This window comes from Callospermophilus lateralis, chromosome 12, assembly GCF_048772815.1.
Source record: "Callospermophilus lateralis isolate mCalLat2 chromosome 12, mCalLat2.hap1, whole genome shotgun sequence".
NCBI lineage: Eukaryota > Metazoa > Chordata > Mammalia > Rodentia > Sciuridae > Callospermophilus > Callospermophilus lateralis.
Window position 1 is genome coordinate 29,152,534 of NC_135316.1, and position 17,452 is coordinate 29,169,985.

Genomic DNA, 17,452 nt, shown 5'->3' on the forward strand with positions numbered 1-17,452 from the left:
TGTATTTTTTAGTGTCAATTTAATAAGAAGAATATTTTTAAATGAATCAAATAGAACTTTATTTTTTTGCATATAAATGGGGGATCTGAAATCCCAATTATCATCTGTTTTTACGGCTCTGCTCTCCTGGGCTCATGTACATTATAGTCCTTATTGTAGTCTCCCAGGATTACTGCCTACTTTATCTGTATAAATCTAGAATTTAGGCTTATCTAGAATTACTAGAGTTTGGAAGCTCCTCTTTGTTCTACCCCGGAGGGAAAATACCTAATTCAGTTCAGCCAACTCCAGACCTGAAAGGTTCAGATCATCTCCCTGAGGAAGAAGTAGGTCCCAAATGTCTGCACTGTCCTCAGAAAGAGAGTCCCCAATTCTCTGCAGTCTAACCCTACACGGGGCTGCAGCATAATACATCAATCTCACAGCTTTTCTTTTAGATCTGAGATTCACATTTTCAAGTAGTGTCATCCCTGAGTATCTATAAGAGATCAGTTTCAGGAGCCTTGAATCCATGTATGCTCCAGTTCCTTATATAAAATAAGTCTATGAATATCCTCCCATGCATTTTAAGTAATCCCTCGATGACTTGTAATATCTAATATGATGTTAATGCTATGTCAATAGTTGATACAAGGCATTGTTTAGGGAATGATGACAAGGAAAAAAAGTCTGTACATGTTCAGTACAGGTGCAATTCTTTAAAAAATATTTTCTATCCGTGTTTGTTTCAATTCACAGATGTAGAACCTATGGATAAGAAGAGTGAACTGTTTGTAATTTCCTGGGAGATAGTGGTGAAATGACTTTTTCCAACAAAATTGATACATAACAAGTAAAATAACTTTATCAGAGAGCATGATGTCTAGAGGGGACCTTTGGATTCTCACCAAAGTGCTGCATGGGCCACCAGCAGTGTGGCCCTTGGTGGCATGCACCTATGTAGGTAAGCCTGCCTCCTTCCAGGCTACATCAGTTCTAAGTACCATTTCCCTTATCAAATTAATTAATGGTGCAACAATTGGATTGTAAGTTGTGAATATGTATAATTCCTCACTCCCAAGAGTGAGAAAAGTGGGTTTTAAGGGAGACCGTTTTGTTTTGCTCAGTGTATGAGTGTTAGGATTCACAAGGCAGAAGCCAAGAGAAAAGCCTCATGCAGGAGCCTAGAGAAGAGCTACATCATGCTGCACCAAAGGACTGCCCAGCTGGTGACAACTCTAGAGTGGAGGGAGGGATTCTCAGGATAGGAAAATCCAGGCAACTGACAGGTGTTTGAGAGACTGGCGAGAGGAAGGGAAGGAGAAGGAGGAAAAGAGTCGGGAAAGAGATAAGGACCGTACATTTTTAGAATGTCCTGCTATGGGTTGTGCAATATAATTCTGTCTTCAGTACTCTCATCATGAAAAAACTTCATGGGACCCAATGCTGAGCATACTTAGATTATGTCTTAGTCTGTTTTCTGTTGCTACAACAGAATACCCAAGTATGGGTAATTTAAAAAGAAAAGACCTCATGGTTTTGGAAGCTGTGTGGTTACATCGAGCGATGACTATATGTTGCTTCAACTCGTAATGAAGGCACACGCAGGATTGCCAGCAACAAGGGGTGGCTTTACAACAACCCACTTTCCTGGTAACTAACCCAGTCCCACTAGAGTAAAGTCTCACTCACTATTTGAAGAAAAGCTTAACCCATCCACAAGATCTCTACCCCATAACCCAACACCTCCTACTAGGCCCCACCTCCCAGCACTTCTACACTGAGAATTAAGGCTTGACTTGAGTTTTGATGGGAATAGACCACATTCAAATCATTACAGGTGACAAAAAGATTCCTGCCGGTTGAATGTGGAGTTCTGCTCTCTGGGCCAGAGAGCTCCTCAGTGTGGAATGCCTGCCTATGGCCTCCTGCTCATGATCCCTACCCCGCAGGGTGGCCCTTCATGTCCTGTAATCTCTGTTTGCTGCATCAGCCTTGCCATCATCCAGAGGCAGGCTCTCCTCATCCCATGTGTAGGTGACTCCAGTTGAATAAATATTTTAGTCATCAGAGGTAGCTCTTACACTGCTCCTGCTTCCCAGTGGCCCTACGTGTTGACAGAAGGGGATTCACAGGCTTCACTTTCAATGTGCACCCTCACAAGTGCATCCATTGTGAAGGGCCTCGAGATCTTACACTGCCCAGCATTTGGAGATACTTTTTGCATTTAAATGACAACATTTAGAATATTTCTTTTTCTTTTTTAAAATTGTTTTTTTTTTACAATGCCTTTATTTATTTATTTTTCATTTGGTGCTGAGAATTGAACTCAGTGCCTCACGCATGCTAGGCAAGTGCTCTACCACTGAGCCACAATGCCAGATCTATCTCTCTCTCTCTCTCTTTCTCTCTCTCTCTCTCTCTCTCTCTCTCTCTCTCTCTCTCTCTCTCTTTTTTTTTTTTTGGAATAGGGATTGAATCCAGGGCTTTGGAAATGTGAGGCAAGCTGCTTTGCTGTTGAGCTACATCCCAGCCCCTAGAGTATTTCTTAAGTGACAGTTACTGTTTTATGCTGAGTACAAAGGCATTGTGTGTTTATACTGGAAAACCTGAGAAATATAGCTAGTAGTTTTACTATCCAAAATAACTACTCTCAATCTTTTTAAAATTTATTTTAACTCATACATAAAATTATACATATTAAAGGGGTGCCATGTAATGTTTTGATGCTTGTATATATTGTATAATGTTTAAATCAGGTTAAACGTGTGTATCTCCTCAAAGATTTATCATTTCTTTCTGGTGAAAACTTTCAAATCCTTTCTTCTAGCTTTTTGAAATGCATAGACTTTTATTATTATATATAGTCATTCTACTGTGCCACCGCACATCAGCTGTGCTTGCTCCTAATTTTAACCTAGTACCCATTGATTGACCACACACACACACACACACACACACACACACACACACAGATACACACACACTGATACACACATACATGCAGATTGTATATATACAAATCAGATATATACAGATTGGATTTGTGTGTTTATATACATATAATACATAAAGATAAAGTATACATTGAATATGCTATTGAATCTGTTTTTCCACTTAACATTATACTAAGAATATTTCCTTAGGTTGGAAATGTGACTCAGTGATGCAGCACCTGCCTAGCATGATCAAGGCTCTGGGTTTGATCCCCACTACTGACAAAAACAATAAAAAATAAAAATATTTTTCTTTTATTTTCTGAGACCAGGATCTCTTGGTCCTATTGCATTATGATCCTTCTTATTATACCATAATTTATTCAGCCTCCTCCTTATTTGGGGACTTCTAACTTGACATATGGTGTTTTCAGAAGGGTTAGACCATTTTGTCTACCAATTCACCTTGTATAAAGGTGCCCAGTGAAATATGGCTGTTTAAAAATAGTCACATTATGTAGAGTTTAAATACCTCATGAGTAGTGCATAGTGTATACTTTTTACTGTCAATAAATTGCACAGATTTATTTCTAGCTTTGTATGCCTTCTGAATATGGTTTCGTTTGCACCACAAGCCCTTCACCCTGCCCTGGTCCAGATACAATGGCACACTTAATAAACCATCTGAGCACAGTTTATATTTGTGGCACTATTTATGGCATTTGAGTGTTGTCATCAAAAGATTTATACTTTGTCTTAAAAATGCTACAAAGCAAAATTTTCTGCATAATTAGCAAATCATGGATTTTCCACGTTCTGGGAAATGATCGACTGCTAACCAGGACAGAGGTCAAGATGTCTGTGATGGTTTGTTCATGTGTCAGCTTGACTGAGCTGAGGATTACCCAGATAGCTGGTAAACATTATTTCTGGGTGTATTTGTGAGGGTGTTTATTGAAGAAATTAATATTTTAATTGTAAGACCAAATAAAGTAGATCTGTCCTTGACTTCCCATTACTATACCAAAAATCTAAGAAAATCAACTTACAAAGAAAAAATTGTGAACTTAAAAATTAAAAAAATTATTTTGGTCCACAGTTTTAGAGGTTTCAGTCCATGATCTCTTGGTCCTCTTGCTTCGTGATGAGGTAGAACCTCTTACCTCATGACCAGGGAGCAGAAAAGAAAGAGAAGGGTTTAGGTCTCACAATCCCCTCTGGAGGCATGACCCCCCCCCCATAACCCATAGACCCCAATCAACCCTATCTCTAAAAGTTCCTACCAACTTCCATTAGCTCCAAGCTGGGCGCCAAGCTTTTAACATACAGGCTTGGGCAGGGGGGATGCTCTTAATATCCAAGCTATGCTGACTCTCATCAGTGTTGAAAAGAACTATCCAATCTGTTACTACAAAAGACCTATAAAAATAGGGCCCAGAAATGAAACCACCATTTGACCCAGCTATCCCACTCCTCATTTAATACCAAAAGGACTTAAAAACAGCATACTACTGGGACATAGCCACATCCATGTGGAACCAACTTAGGTGCCCTTCAGCAGATGGATAAAAAAAAAAAATGTGGTATATATACACAATAGAATATTACTGAGCATTAAAAGAGAATAAAACCATGGCATTTGCAGGTAAATGGATGGAATTAGAGAACATAACGCTAAGTGAAGTAAGCCAGTCCCAAAAAACCAAATGCCAAATGTTTTCTCTGATATAACAATGCTGATATATATAATAGGGATGGGGGGAGCATGGGAGGAATAGTCAAACTTTAGATAGGGCAAAGGGGAGGGAGGGGAAGGGAAGGAACATGGTGGTAGGAAAGACGGTGGAATGAGACGGACATCATTACCCTAAGTACATGTATGAAGACATGAAGGGTGTGACTCTACTTTGTGCACAACCAGAGACATGAAAAATTATAATCTATATGTGTAATATGAATTGAATTGCATTCTACTATCATATATAACAAATTAGAATAAATAAAGTTTTTAAAAAGAGGGCCCAAAAGCCACAACAAAAAGGCAGAGGAAGGCAAATTATTTCTCTCCTTTTCCTGGAGCTAGGATATCTGTGTTCTCTTGCCCTTGGATGTCAGGTCTCTTCGTTCTCAGAACTTCAGACACCAGGACTTACTCTACCAACCCTCTCGTAGCCCAAGGCTCTCGGGCTTTGGCCCTGTATTGGGACTTCCCTGGTTCTTAGGCTTGGATTGAACTATACCACTGACTTTCCTAGTTCTGTGACTTGTAGACAGCCATCAGACATCAGATGATTTCTTGGCCTCCATAATCATATGAACCAAAACCTCAGACATCTTTACATATACTTTTGGTTCAGTTTCTTTGGAGAACTCTAATACAATGCCTTCACCTGCCTTAAACCAACCTTAGAACTTGATGTAAGATAGTATTACCTGGTTCCACCATTGTCCAGAACTATGAAGGCTCAGCCAGAGGATATGTCTCTCCCACTTGTCCAGAGCTTTCAAAGAGCTGGCACCACCAACACTCTGGCTTCTTCTCCTGGATCACTTTAGCCTTTGTTCAGACTGAGCCCAAACTTCCTTTCCAACTATGTCATATGGTTGAAGTTCTGTTCATGGCCTAGTGACCATGTGGCTTTCTTGGCTGTTTTCTACAAAGTTGCCTAAGTGTTACATTTTATTAACCCAGAAAGGTCCACAGTTCCACCTGAGTGATATCAACTCAATCTCAGCATATACTGACCATTCTAGATTCTTAGCTTTAACACCTTTGCTGAAGGTGAAGTACTGCATCTCACGCCAGTACTCTCTATCTCAATAACTACTCTTGGCTGCAAATAGACAGCCAGGAGTTCAGTCTCTGTAAGTCAGTAAATGTCTAAGTAAGTCAGTCAGTCATGTTTTTTTGACCTTCCGTTTCTTTATCTGTGAAATGGGAATAGTGCTTGCTCATGTGGATGTACCCAGTGTTTGGCACATAGGGGTTCAAATAACAGTTTATTGGTATATAGGTTTTTCTCTACCTTAAGACATTTTTCTAATTTAAAAATTATAATTTTAGGGAGAGGGACAAGACATTTCCTTAATAAACATTGAAGTCCTTTAACTAAATCTTTCAGGAAATTTTCATTTACATTTCTAACAATAGCAACAAACAATTCCACTGCATATTTAAAGAGAAACTTACAGACCCCAAAGATATGAGAGGTACTCGGTTATCAACAGAAAGAAGACCTCACACGCATTGTGGCTTCTCAGTAGAGGTGGGCCAGCTTGTGACAGGCACAGCCATGTAACAGATCCCTGACACAGCCCCCCAGCTTGTAGTCCTGGGTGGGCATACAGAAGGTGCACAGCCAAGACCAGCTGAACAGAGGAGACTCAAGGCAGAGCTCACTTCCTCAAGCCAATTTTGTCCTCAGGCCTCACAGTGTTAACAAGCCTGCTACGGGTTCCTTGAACTGCTTCAAAGAAGTCAGTTCCTCGAAACTCATCTCTGATTTATCCCCTGCAGTTTCCGAGGCACAGACAATCCCCACGCAGCTTCCTCATAAGGAGCTCTTCATACAAAGTTGAAACTGAGTTCCTTTTGTCCCTGCTTCACAATACAAATCATAATACAAAGAAAAATTGCAGACTTTCTGTGTCTTAATTACAACATACCCAGTTTCTGCCACATGATGTGGTGTAGGCAAAATTATCATTGATTTTTTTTTTTTAATCATTGATTCTTAAGGTAATGATTGAGGCCACGTGGTCACCTAAAAAAAAAAAAAAAAAAAAGTACACATCAATTTACAGAATCATCCCCTCACTATAAAAGGAAGGCTATGCCAATAACCCAGATTTCCCTGAGGCCACAAGATAAACAGACTCTATACAAGGAGCAGTTAGTTGTCTTAGATCAGTCTCCCAGCCCCCACATTTAGAAAACATTTTTTTAAACAGAGCTCATTTCATGTAAATAAAAATCCACCATAACCCTACCACTAGGAAAACCACTATTAGTGTTTTAGTGATTGTAAATCATGTCAGGCCCTTCCCTGGGCATATCTGTACAAAAACAACTATTTATTTAATTATTTAGTTCCCTCTTTGTGTAGGTCCCTATGCCATGCACCACAGAAAACAAGTAGCAATAAATCAAATAGCAAGGGCCCGCCTAGGGGAGCTTATGTTCTATCGAGGAGAGACCAACCACACACAAATACACATACATGTCAATTGTTATACAATAATATTAAGAAGAAAATTAAGTAAAGGAAGAAGATAGCAGTATGACATTGGAATATGCTAATATAGACAAACAGCCAACTCTGTCAAAAATTATTTATCAGACATTTATCCTATGCAAGTCTTATAAAGTATGGCATTTTCAGACTTAGAACTAGAATCAAAATTAGCAATTTAATGACCTTAACGTGGACAATAATCAAAGCAAAATCAAATACTAAGACAGCACTCAACATTTTTGTATACTTAGTTTTGTTTTTCTTTCACACTCAGTGTATGAACAGTGAATTTAAATCACATAAGTAACAGATTATTGTATTCTTCTTGCAAATGATCCAAAACTATAGATAAAACAAATATAGCATATATAAATAGCATGTCTCCCATTTATTATCTCAGACTAAGTAACCATTATCATCAATCATTCTTCTTCTAGAGAAAATCTAAACCTTTTCAACAATGCATATTCATATAAACATAGGGGTATATTGCATTGAATCACCAAAATAACATAACCAAGCCAAGGGCCAAGGTGCTCACCTGTAATCCCAGTTACTCAGGTGGCTGAGGCAAGAGCTCATAAGTTCCACGCCAGCCTGGGCAATTCAACAAGACTCATCTTAAGACAAAAACAAAAACGAAACAAAAATAATAATAATAATTCATACTCTGCTAGAAAATATTTTGCTATTTCCATGCCTGTATCCCATTCCAACTTTTGCATAGTGTTCCACAGTCAGGAACTTCCATGTATTTAACTCTAAATATAATGTGATTTCCAATTTTCATTATTAAAAGATAAGATGGCAATTAACATCTGCATACTTGATTTTTTATATTCATGTGATTATGGCCTATGGGTGATAATATGGAGAAAAACTACTGGACCATAGGACTTCACATTTTAATATATACTATCTAATGATTTTATCTATTTAAGCATTGTGTATCCTTTGCAAAATTAGAACCACAATATAGGTATCTTGAGGCTACATTTTCTCCCACCTAACAAAATACTGTGAACATTTATCAGTGTATTTATAGGTCCTGTAAAAAACACTCATAGAGGCATATGATTCCACTTCATTGGTTCCATTATAGTGTTTGCAACTACTTCTCTACTGTTGAATATTTCAACTATATCCAATTTGTGTCTATGAATCTTGTGTATACATAGGTGTAATTTCCTGATACCACATTCCTTGAAGTTTAATACTAGGCCAAAGGGGATGGACAAGTTGAGGACATCTTATACAAGACTTGCCAAATGGCCCTCTGGAAAGACAATTCCAACAGCAGGGAACGGGAATAATCACATTCATTTATAGATGAGCATCCAGGGTATTCCTCCAGTTTTACTCAATTGTGAAAGTTTCTGTGAAGGTGGCAAACTCTCTACCTGTGCAGGGTCCCTGCAGCATGATGTACCCAACATGGCAGGGTGCTATGAGAATGCACAGATTGGCAAGCCCTGGCTTTCCACTTATGACTGGGCCCCTTGAGGCACAACTTGTCTGCACGCCCCAGTGGGGATGGTACTCATACCCTATGGAGTGTTTGTGTGGAATAAATGAGCTAAAATTTTTTTGCACAGCACCTAGTTCAGTTATCATATAAATATTAGCAACAAGTTATTATACTGTTGCTGTTTCCATGCTTACTTTTAGAAGCAAAAATGTCCAAAATTCCTTATTCATCTTATTTATTGAGTACTTTCTATGAAGTAAGTAAGGTAGACAGTATTTTCATCCATGTGACAAATTTATTGGAGAATTTATTAGGAAGATTGTTTGCTAAAAGAGTGCTTTGTTTTGTCAGCAGAGGAATTATATAGTCATTCTTTGGTATCTGCAGGTTTCAGATTGGTTTTAGAACCTCTAAGATACCAAAATCCACAGGCACTCAAGTCCTTATATAAAATGGGGTAGTATATAACTTATGGGGTTACATACAATGTATGTAAAATAGAGTTACATATAACTTATGGACATCTTCCTGAATAACTTAAATAATCTCTAAATGATTATAATACCCAATACAAGTAAGTGCTGTGTAACTAGCTATTATAATATTTAGAAAATAATGACATGGGGAAAAGACAGTACATGTTCAACACAGATGCAATAAGTTACAAGTACTTTTGTCCAAATGTATTTGATCCAACTGTATGATCATGTATCTGCCTTTTGGCCTTTGTTCTGAGTAAATGTTCAATTAGAATAATACTGATACTATTGGCATATGAATTTAGTATATTGATATTATTGTCATTTTAATGTTTTTTATTAACTTTACTTTGGGGAGATATATATATATATATATATATATATATATATATATATATATATATATATATAATCTCCCCATATAGTTTTATTTAAGCCCCTGTACATTTCTTTACATTATAAATTATGAGTAAGTAATCTCATCATTGAAACAGATGTAGAGGGCTCAGAAAAAGGGTCAAAAGCAGAAAAATGTAACCAAAATTCAAAGAATATCAAATAAGAGGAGACAGAGCCAATTTTTATAACATGTGTCTATGTAAATTCAGAAGAGCTCAAAATTAGAGGAGGAGCTTGAGTCTCTTTAGTCTTGCTTTGTTGAGTACTGGAGCAAATAAGTGGAAAAAATGATTTTAAGGAGAAATGGAAAACTAGCATGAATTTTGCATCTACAGCATTCCAGGCATTATTATTCCAGGCATTAGGTTACTATAATTTTTTCTTAATCCACACAAAATAATTGTTCAGTTGACCCTCCATTTTCAGAAAAGGCTGAGTCCAGAAAGGTTCCCTCCCAGGTGACGGTAACCACCACCCTCCTTCCCAGGAGGCACATTGAGCAGCTCACAGTGGCATCTCCTATACATGTCCCTTATCGCAGGGCTGATGAGCAGGCAGACAAGGTAGGGCTCTCTTCAAGAGATCTAAAGCTGGTGATCATCCTCTTGGCTCAAAAGAAGTGAGATCATCGTGCTATTTCAATAAATAATCTGAAGGAATGAGGTGTTACATCAGAAGGCAACATGTGACACAAAAATACACACACATACACACTGATCATGGCTAGAATTTATCCTGAATAACTAACTTACCAAAACGAAATTTAGATATCTTCTTGCAAGACTTATACAAGAGTACAGCTTGAATGTCTGAGCATCACATAAATTATAAAATAACATAGTCCTAAAAATAAAAACAAAATAAAATAGAAATCAGAACCAGCTATATAATTTGCAGGTCCCACTACCAAATGAAAATATTGTGTACTTTGTTCAAAATTATTAAGAATTTTGAGATGGTAACTACAGAGCATTAAGGCAGGGGACCTTCTAAGCATGGAACCCTCTGTGACTTCATTTAGCCATTCCTAATAGACAAACTTAGTAATATATTACATGGTAAGCAAAATAGATGAATAAATGCAACATGATTATAATTACACAAAATAAATATGCACATGTAAAAAAATTGGGAATGTACTTTAAATAACTAAAATAGCTATGTTAAGGTGGTTAGATCATGGAGTTGTGGCAAACTCCTCCATGATATTTTCATTCTGTTACTTTTGTGATAAAAAGTTTATTTTTAGCAAAACAGGATAGGAATCTATGTTTGTAGAAAGAGGATAATGAGCAAGACTAGAAAGATGGGTGAATGAGGTATGTGGTCTTGCAGATCTGTGTGTGGATCCACAGCCAGTTCTCCTGCTATCCTCACTGGGGTTAACTGCAGTGTAGTCGTCTGTGACCACAGGAAGACACCTCATTCAGGCACTATTCTGTACATGACTGCCATAATTGGTGAGCATCCTTGTCTGTTTTGGTTCTCAGGGATCTCCCTGGTCCAGGTATCTCTCTGAGCCTGTGTCTCCAACTACCCTGTGCTTTATACCATCTGCATCCAGTTTCCTTAATATTTACCTTGGAGCAGCCAGCCTCTTGTCATCTGCAGTTGTACGAAGCTGACAACCTGAGAACACTGTGAGGGGTCCCATCCTGGGCAGACCTGGGTGTGGAGCTGCTGCCAAGTGAGAGATGTAAACTGGACCTTAGAGCCAGTCAGGCCTGATACCCAGGACCGTCTCCAAATGTCAACAAAGTCAGAGAGGAAAAACAAACATATAGTCTGTTGAGAGCAATGCAAAACAAGACTGAATTGTGCAGAAAGCTGTGGGGATGCTTATTTTTTTCAGGTACCAAGTTTAGAATCCTGGAGGGCTCACTAAATAGCCTTATAACATGGGTGGGATGTTTCACATCAATCCAGCTTTCTCCGGAGGATTCTTCAGGATTGCTTCCTCTTATAGATGTTGGCCTTAGATGCTTTAAGAAATTAATACCATAGAAACTGCTGATAAACCACACAGCTGGAGGCTTACTTGGACTTTATGTGTGATGCAATTTTCAACCACATACTTCACAAGGCAAATCCAACATAACCAACCATACAGACTAAGTCCTGCTACTTCCTAACATCTGACAGGTAGGTTCACCACTCTGTTCAGTCAGAACTGTTAAAATAAATAAATAAATAAACTTGCTTAAGATCACATGGTGTGACTTGGAGAGCCAGAGCTCAGACCCCAGGCTCTGAAAATTGTGTCCATCCAAATGAACGGCCATTTCTGCCTACAGGATATTTGAATGCTGTCACTTCTCAGCACATAGCCTCTTGTTCTTCTCGAATAAGTGTTTATGGAATATTCTCGTTCCTTTTCCCTGCCTCCGGTACCACCTCTCTTGATGTTAGACATTCAAGCCCTATTTGAGCACTTGCTTCCTCTGTGCCCTTCCACATCCAGCTCATGCCGGCTGAACACTCATCATGCCAACTGGTTCTGTTCCTGTCCTCTCTCACATGGCCTGGAGATGTTCCTGGTCAAACCGGTTGGCTCTTCATAGGAGCCACTTCCAGATTTAACCCCCACATAATCAATGCATTTCATTTAATCTTTAGTTAGGTCTGAAGTCATATAATGAATGATGGATCTCCGTCATTCATTAAGAAGTGGCTAAAGCAGTAAAATAATAGAGTAACCTTTCATTACACATTTTTGAAAAGCAGTTGTATTTCCCACTTTGGGTTTCGTCAGGCTCACCGTTATGGAATCACAAACCTCTTCATTGTATAGCCAATAAAAACTGAGGAACAAAGAAACTTTGTGAAGTCCTAAGGAGAAGACAGTTAATAAGCACCAGGGCTCCCAAAAGCTCTGGCTAAAACCTGCACTGCCTCATGCCTCATCCAGGATATTTTTCTTTTTTCCAGCTCCAACACAGAGATATTATGTACTCAATATTTACTAAAACATACAATAGCATTTCTTCTTTTGCAGTTTTTAAGCTGAATTGTGGTGTTTGGTCATAAAAGTTTTCAAATATAAATGCATAGAGTTTTGCAAGATAGTTCCATAAATGTTTTAACTTCCCTTATTGATATTGTTTATTCCCTTGGTCTATCTCAATTAGGGTATTTGTGATTTACCCCCAATCTCACTGGTTACTATCTAGAAGTTTATCTGTATTATCTTTCAAAGAACTGGTTATAGGATCTGTTGGTTCTTTTTTTCTGCATTCTAGTTTATTTCTGTAACTATCTTTATTTTTTCTTGTTTTCCCTTGATTTTTTGTTTTCCTTTTCTTACTTTTTGAGTTGTATACTTTATTCACTTACTTCTTTTTTCATCCTAAATAAATATACGTGCTACGGTGATGCATGTGCCCCTGGGTACAACTTTAACAAATTCTTCTATTTTGACATATAATGTTTTAATCATCATTATTAGACAGGTATTTAAGAGTTGTTTGTATTATTTTTCTCTGAACCATATATGGTTTCAGAAAAAAAATGATGTCATTTCCAAGTAGCAAACATTCATTTTGATTCTACTTGTGTTAAAAATGTGTGGTCAGATATCATGGATTAAGTTATTTTAACTTTTATTAATTTGTGTGTCTAAATAAAAGACTGTGCATTGTCTATTACAGTACTATAATGTTAAGCATGTGATTGTGACAACAACCTAGTTAATTAGATTCTTCCAACCCTGCATGTTTGCTATGGTTTGTATGCTGCTTGTCTCTGAAAGGCCCATACGTTGGAAGCCTGTTCCCTAGTGTGATGATACTGAACAGTGTGGGATACTTAAGTGGTGGGGTCTAGTGGGAAGTGTCTGGGTCATGATCATCCTCTTGAAGGGATTAGTGCTTATCTCATGAGTAAGTTAGGTCTCGAATGAGTAGATTAATTCCCATGATGGTGGGTTACTATAAAAAAAGCAAGCCTGACTCCACCTCATCTCTTCCTCTCTCACCATGTGAGATCTTCCACACATGCTGCTCATGGCCTGACCTGCAACTCCTGCCATGTGACACCATGTTATGACACAGTATGAGGCCCTTTCCAGATGTGGCTGCTAATCCTGAACTTTGAACCTCTAAAATTCTGGCTAGGTAAGACTCTTTTCTTTACAAATTACCCAATCTCATGTATTTTGTTATAGCAACACAAAAATGGATAAAACAATGCTCTTATTGTTAGTCTACTTGCTCTGCTATGATTGAAAGGTAAATTTAAGTTTTCTGTTACTATTATATTTCTTTTTATTTCTCTTTGAATTTCCTGAAGTTTTTGATTTATGTATTTTATGGTATTTTTCTGCATAAAGATTAAAGATATTTCATTATTGTACACTGTTTTGTTATTTTTAAGTATTTTTCTTTATCTCAATTAATAGATCTTGCCTTGAATTCAATCTTATCTGGTATTAATATCACCATCCCAGGGTCTCTTTTCCCTATAATTCACTTGGCCATACAAAGTCAATCTATTTAGATCTGTATCTTATGTAATAGTCTGCAGTTTGAATTTAGCATTTTATTTATTTTAGTACTTTTCTTTTTTAATAGGCAAATTTATCCTATTGATACTTTAAACCTATTTTGGGATTAAATTCTTTGAGTCTGCATTAGCTTGGAGAAGGTCAATAACAAAAAAATTAAAATGAATACATAATTTATTCCCATACTTATAATTTTATGACAAAAAGTAACTGGGATGGGTGAGGTTTCATAGGATGCCCAGAGAGGTTTCTCCAAGGGAATACTATTTTAGCTTGCTTGATAAATTTGACAAATACATTAGCGGACACTTCCAGAATACTGGGCATAAGATTATGGCCAATGTCTCTCTGCCCTTTACATACTAATGGGTCCATGGTACATGCCCTTTATTTTTTTTAATATTTATTTTTTTAGGTGTAGATGGGCACAACACAATGCCTTTATTTTTATGTGGTGCTGAGGATCGAACCTGGGTCCTGCCTGTGCTAGGCAAGTGCTCTACCGCTGAGCCACAATCCCTGCCCCTGGTACATGCCCTTTATGTACTAATGATAAGAGTTTTGTGCTAAGACAGAAGCAACTGCATAAAGCAACTTCCAAATAAGAACCTTCAGAGCAGAAGGAGTGTCATGTGCAAAGATCCTGAAATGGGAGGGTGGGTAAAAGGGGTCGCAGATTGGAGAGTACAGAGAGGAGAGGAGAGAGTGGCAGGAGATGGGTTAGGAAGGGAGTCAGGATCCAGGTTACAGAGGGGCTAGTCAGCATGGAAAACAGCAACTTTTGTTCTAATGATACTGGAAAACATTGGGTCCAATTGATCCTTAAGAAAGATCACTTTGATTTCCCTTTGAGCTCAGCAAGTGTGAAGGCAGAATGTTCAGACAGAAAGCTTTGGAATCATTCCAGGTGAAAACTGATGGTGGTTTGAAATCTGGTTGTAAACATAAGGATGGTGACAAGTAAAAAGATTTATGTACATATTGATTAATTTTACTGGGAGATTGAAAAGATATGGAGAGGAATCAAGGATGGAAAAAAGTGATCTCTGAAACCCACTACTAAGCAAATGGGCATCATTGCTTCAGTATGAGACAGGGCAGGCGGCAGAAGTCCTGGAAATGAGACCCAAAGCTTCGCCAGAGTCAGAACTGAGCGTTCTGTCTTTACACTGGCTTTTCACTCTGGTTCTGCCTTTTCCAAAGCAATCCTTGTTTTTCTTCCTCTAAGCATTCCAAATTTGGGAGGTTTACATTCTGCTTTTGAGAACAGCAGCAAAGTCAAAATTACGCAGAGAAGACAACCCTAATTTTTTAAAATATTCTATTCTTAAGGTAGAATGAAAAATTAACATGGGGATATAGTCTATATTTTTAACATCAAATAAAATTTAATTTGTATGGGAGAATAAACATATTGTGATTTGTATATATATTCATGTTTATTTTTATATTTATACCTCCATCTTTTCAAGTGTTTTCAACATTATTGGTGACCTTAAAAGTAGTGACTCCTGCAAAAAAAAAAAAAATCAGATTGATGAGGTCACAGATGATCAGAATCCATTCCTTATACGATTACAGACCCATTAAAAATCAATACAAATGGAAACCTTCATTTAGTGAGTTGAAATTCTCACTCTCTCAAGTTATCAATACCATCTGTCTAAACCAAGGTTTATTCAGGCCAGTGGAAGACATTTATTAAGAGATCTGTTGAAAGGAAGTGACTCACCTGAGTGTGGGCCTGGCTAGGCACATCTGAAATCCGTAGGGTGGCTGGGCAACCTGAGCACTGGCTAGCCTGCTGTCCATGGTAGATGTTCTTCTTCCTCAGGAAAGCATCAGCTCTGCCTTTAGGACCTTAAAACTGTCTGAATTAGGCCCTCCCACACTATTTAAGATCATCTCCCTTATTTAAGGTCAACTGCTTTTGGACTTTAATCATATATGCACAATATCTTCAAAGCAAGGTTTAGGTTAATGTGGGATTAATTAACAGGGATGGTCATCTCACCAAGTTGGACACCAGAAAAACCACCATACTTTCCCAAGTATGACTTTAGGGGAGTCTTCAGTGGTGCTGAACTGGAATCTGTGCCCTCAAAATGTCTTTTTGGCTCCCCTGACCCTTTTGGTGCTGGGTATATGATCCAGGGCCTTGGCACAGCTAGGCAACTGCTATACCACTGACATATGTCACCATCCCGTCCCCTGGCTTTCTAACTCAGAAGTTACTGTTCCTTCCAAAAGTTCTGACCAAGACCTTATGACTCATTGTCCCCGTAGGAGTACAAGACCAAAACTTGGTTAAGAATAGAGATGGATGTCAGGGAAAATGTGACAAAACTGTGTGTTAAAAAGCTAATGTAAAAATAATCATCTGATTCTTCTCACCACCCTCTGTAGTCAACTTTGCAGCTAAAGAATGAAAAGATAATTTTCTCTCCTTCATTTCCTTCTCCCAAGAAGTATAATCTTGTACAGTTAATGTTTTAGATCCATGAACAATTATCTATATATATCTATCTTTCTATGAATATATTTAAATATGTATATTTAAAATATGTATAAAATATGTATATTTAAAATATTTAAATATAAATATATTGAAATATAATATTAATATAAAATATGCATTTATAAATATATATTCATATATGTATATATATATATATATTTTTTTCAAGGTTAAAAATAAAAGAGTTGTTGCACAGTGAGAAGGGGTCAAACTGAATCAATTCCTACCAGTGTTTTCTGTGTAAAATTTAAACAAGAGGTTGCACCTTAGCAGCCATAAGTATGGAGACCCAACTAAGGATGGAAAAGTGGAAGGAGGCGATTGCCCAATGATTTCAATGAGCAGTCAAACCAATGTCAACCACTACAGGCCCCTAACCTTTTGGTTATGTACCAAAAGCATTTGGACCTCCCTGATGGCAAGCCAATGAGGGTTCTTGTTATTCACAGGATAAGAAATGTGGCTCGTCAGACAAAAAACAGCACCCACCATCATGTCTGTGCCCATCCTGCCTGCCTCAGCAGAATTATTATGTGAGTTAAATAAGGTAACACATCTATAAACAAGACATCAAAATAAGATATGTTAATAATAGCCTGCAGCAAGAAACCTTATATGTGACAGCTATAAAAGAAATGTATGCTATGGTTTACTTGTGAGTTTTTGTCCTTTTTTTACATAAGAGCAAATGAATGAAATATTATTTGAAATAAAAATATTTGGGAAAAAGCAATGATAATTTTTTCACAAAAAGAAATAACTGATGTTTATGAATTCACAATTTTCATCTAAATATGTATTTCCACTTAAACATTTTGTAAAAGGGATAAAGCAAGGTGAAGAGATATTTACAATGCTATGCTAGTCTACCTCACTTGAAAAATTGGAAGTGACTTGAATAATTAATTTGGCTCCTTTTGTGGAAACTAAGAGAAAA

General features: G+C 37.5%; 1 long non-coding RNA gene across 2 annotated transcripts; it reads right to left on the reverse strand.

Moving 5' to 3' along the window:
* Window positions 1-5,983: 5,983 nt before the first annotated feature.
* LOC143411646 (uncharacterized) lies at window positions 5,984-15,642 on the reverse strand. 2 transcript variants are annotated; one of them, XR_013092882.2, is made up of 6 exons: window positions 15,455-15,642; window positions 11,077-11,237; window positions 10,249-10,339; window positions 10,005-10,146; window positions 7,692-7,770; window positions 5,984-6,679 (listed from the first exon to the last, which is right to left on the reverse strand). It is a non-coding gene; the product is annotated as an uncharacterized LOC143411646 (long non-coding RNA). The 2 variants fall into 2 exon arrangements; XR_013092883.2 differs by lacking the exon at window positions 10,005-10,146.
* Between the last annotated feature and the right edge of the window lie 1,810 nt (window positions 15,643-17,452).